Source organism: Antechinus flavipes, chromosome 4 (genome assembly GCF_016432865.1).
Source record: "Antechinus flavipes isolate AdamAnt ecotype Samford, QLD, Australia chromosome 4, AdamAnt_v2, whole genome shotgun sequence".
In the NCBI taxonomy this organism is placed as follows: Eukaryota; Metazoa; Chordata; class Mammalia; order Dasyuromorphia; family Dasyuridae; genus Antechinus; species Antechinus flavipes.
The window spans coordinates 188461557-188465476 of record NC_067401.1 but is presented as its reverse complement, the minus strand read 5'-3'; the positions used below and the strand labels follow the sequence as shown (position 1 = coordinate 188465476).

At 40.0% G+C, this 3920-nt stretch overlaps 1 pseudogene; it reads left to right on the top strand.

Moving 5' to 3' along the window:
* Window positions 1-2283: 2283 nt before the first annotated feature.
* On the top strand, window positions 2284-2966 carry LOC127561427 (olfactory receptor 2W3-like; annotated as a pseudogene).
* Window positions 2967-3920: the final 954 nt, after the last annotated feature.

The following is a 3920-nucleotide window of genomic DNA, read 5'->3' as shown; positions in this document are numbered from 1 at the left end:
TTCCTCTTAGCTTATTCCTTCCCTTTTCACTTTTCCCTTCTCACTTTTCAATGAGGTGGGAGAAGTTTCACCATAGATTGAATATGTCTTAAGATTTTTCACTTAAAGCCAATTCTGAAGGCAGTAAGATACCCACTATATTCATCCCCCTCCATTCTTTCTCTCAGATATAATAGGTTTCCTATGCCTCTTCATGAGATGTACTACCCCCACTTTACCCTTTTTCTGGTACAATGTCCTTTCCACATCAGTTTCTAGAACAAGGTATACATGTATTCTTTATACATCTATATAGTCGAAATATAGTTCCCAAGATTAATCTTTACCTTTTTAGATTTCTCTTGAGTTCTATATTTGTAGATCAAACTTTTTGTTAAGTTCTGGCTTTTTCATCAGAAATAGATGAAATTCGCTTACTTCGTTGAATGTCCATCTTCTTCCCTGGAAAAAGATGCTCATTCTCACTGGGTAAGTTATTTTTGGTTGCATACCAAGTTCCTTAGCCTTTCGGAATATCATATTCCAGGCCCTTCGATCCTTTAATGTGGATGCTGCCAGATCCTGGGTGATCCTTATTGTGGCTCCTTGATACTTGAATTGGGTTTTTCTAGCCGCTTGCAATATTTTTTCCTTCGTCTGAGGGTTCTGGCATTTGGCCACTATATTCCTTGGTGTTTTGATTTTAGGATCCCTTTCAGTGGGTGATTGATGAATCCTTTCAATGTTTATTTTTTCCTCTGTTCCTATGACTTCTGGGCAGTTCTCTTTGATAATTTCCTGGAAAATAGTGTCCAGGCTCTTTTTTTCATCATTCTTTTCTGGGAGTCCAATGATTCTCAGATTGCCTCTCCTGGATCTGTTTTCCAGGTCTGTTGTCTTCCCCAGAAGGTATTTCACATTCTTTTCCATTGTTTGATTTTTTGGGTTTGCTTGACTGATTCTTCTTGTCTCCTCGAGTCATTCAATTCCAATTGTTCAATTCTGATTTTCAGTGAAGTATTTTCTTCACTCACTTTTTAAAAATCTTTTTCTAATTGTCCCATTGAGTTCTTTTGTTCTATGGATTTTTTTTTTCCATTTCGCCAATTTTGTTTTCCAGTTCACCAATCCTATTTTTCAAGGATTTTACTTCTTTATCTCTTTAACTGACTTCTCCAGGCTCTTTTGCCAAGCCTCCCTCTCCTTTTCCCAAGCTTCACTCTCCTTTTGCCAAGCCTCACTCTGCTTTTCCCATTTTTCTTCTAGCTCCCTTGTGAGAGCCTTTTTAATTACTTCTATGAGGTTCATCTGTGCTGAGGAACAGTTGATCTCTTCCTTTGGGGATTCACCTGGAGACAGTCTGTTTTTAGTCTCCTCAGGATTTAGAGTCTGCTCTCTATCTGTATAGAAGCTGTCAAGGGTTAAAGTCCTCTTCAGTTTCTTGCTCATTCTGTCTAATAATCAAAGACAAACTAGCAAAGAAAAACAGAAAAAACTGGAGTCTTTCTTTGGGGGAGGGGCTGGGTGGTGTTACCAAGCTTCCTCTACAGACTGCGGGGGCAGCAGTGAGGCATTAGCCCTACTGTGCTGCGCCTGCGCTCTGAGATTCCAGAGTGTGCTGAGTCACTGTGGGGGGGGGGGGGGGGGAAGCGGGGCGGCCAGGTCCCGAGAGACTCCAGCTGTTTGGAGTTGTATTCTTCACCCCCGGTGTTTTTAGCTTCTCTGCTGGGCTGCTGACTTGCTGCCGGAGCAAAGTATCCAGTCCTGTAGCGAAGCTCTCCCCGCAGAGACGGCTGCGATCACTCCCCACCCCCTCTCCAGTCTGCTCCCGTGCTCTCACTGCCGCTGCCCGCCACCTGCGCCCGATCTAAAACCGTCCCAGCCCTCCAGTAAAGACAGATCTTTCTTGGCGAATCTCAAGGATGGCTTCTCTTGGTAACTATTTGTGGGTTTTTTTTCAGTCAAGCATTAATTCAGAGGCTTGTAATGAAATGGATAGTGAGAGAAAGCATGGCGCTACACAGCTGTGTGCCTCCTCTCTGCCATCTAATAATAACTTCTTCAAAGTTGTTGTAGTTCTAAACTTTGACCTCTGATCCATTGGCTAAAAAGTTGGGCTGCTGATTTTTATATTGTTCAATATGTGAAAAATGTAATGTGCTAATAGCACTAGGAGTTGAGCTAGAAAATCCTGACAAAGAACTTTATTAGTCACAAAAAAATTTTATCAAGTTAGAGTTATAGATTTCTACAAGTCCCAGGAGAATTCATTTTTTAATAGATGAGATGTGTTGAATAGTTACAATGAGAGGTAATGGAAGCAACCTAGAAGAATTCATCTTGCTGGGTTTCTCAGATCAATCCAGACTGGTCCTCTTTGTGGTGGTTCTCATCTTCTATCTCCTGACTTTAATAGGCAATGCCATCATCATACTGGTCTCCCTTTTGGACCCCCATCTTAAGATACCAATGTACTTCTTCATCAACCTCTCCTTTCTAGATATCTGTTTTTACCACAAGAGCATCAGCTATACAGATTGTGCAATTCAGCTTTTCATGTTTCTAGCATTAGGTGGCATTGGCTGTCATGGCCTATGACCACTTTATTGCCATCTGCCAACTCCTCTAATATGTGATCATTATACATCCCAAACTTTGTTTGAAAATGGAGGCCAATGCTTGGGTTAAATGGCATTGCTATCCCCCTGGTCACTGCCTCGATGTGGATGGCATGAAGTGGACCAATTCTTTTGTGAGATGCCAGCCATGATTAAGATGGCATGTGTGGCTACCACACTCATTGAAAATACAATGTTTGTGTTGGCCAGATGTTTTACATTTCTGCCACTGTCCCTAATTTTGGTCTCTTATGGGTACATAACACACAGTTTTCAGGATCAAATCAGCAAGCAAGATGTAGGAAGGCTTTCAATATCTGTAGAGCCCACCTCACAGTAGTCTCCCTCTTTCTTGGAAACATCATCTAACTAAAGAAGGGAAAGGGACATGTATGTGCCAAAATGTTTGTGGCAGCCCTGTTTGTAGTGGCTAGAAGCTGGAAAATAAATGGATGCCCATCAATTGGAGAATGGCTGGGTAAATTGCGGTATATGAATGTTATGGAATATTATTGTTCTGTAAGAAATGACCAGCAGGATGAATACAGAGAAGACTGGCAAGACTTACATGAACTGATGCTAAGTGAAATGAGCAGAACGAGGAGATCATTATATATATCAACAATGAAACTGTGTGAGGATATATTCTGTTGGAAGTGGATCTCTTCGATAAAGAGAGCTAATTCAGTTTCAATTGATCAAGGATGGGCAGAAGCAGCTACACCCAAAGAAAGAACACTGGGAAATGAACCAGAAACCTCCCCAAGAAACCGTCTCTCCCAGAGAACCATCACATATTATACAAAAGAAGAACACCACAGTAAGGTTAAAGTCAGGAGACTCTTTTGTTTGTCTTAAGGAATAGGATTTCAGTGTGGTCAGTTATGTTAGTGAACTTATGAATTATCTTGAAAGAGTCTTGAAAAAGTCACTTTTAAGAGTTCCCATTGTTTAAAGGGATTCTGAGAGTAGCAATCTATGTTTATATCTATTTGAACATGATTATAACTGAATGTTTTACTATAATGCTTCATATAAGTTGGTCTCGGTATACAATCTGAGATTTTTATATTTCCTGATCCCATTTCAGGTCTTTTGTTGTTTGTTTTAAGCATTTTAGAGTAAAATCATTATTCCCTTACTATGTAATTATGTTCCTGATTCTTTTATGCCAAATTTCTATAATCATATTGGGTAAACAGCACATGTAATTAAGTAGATTTCTTAGCTTAATTCTGAACTATCTCTGAATTACTATGGGGAGATGCAGTTATAAGAGTTATTTGGTCTAGAATTTTAATCCTTTCTATATTCCAAATTAAG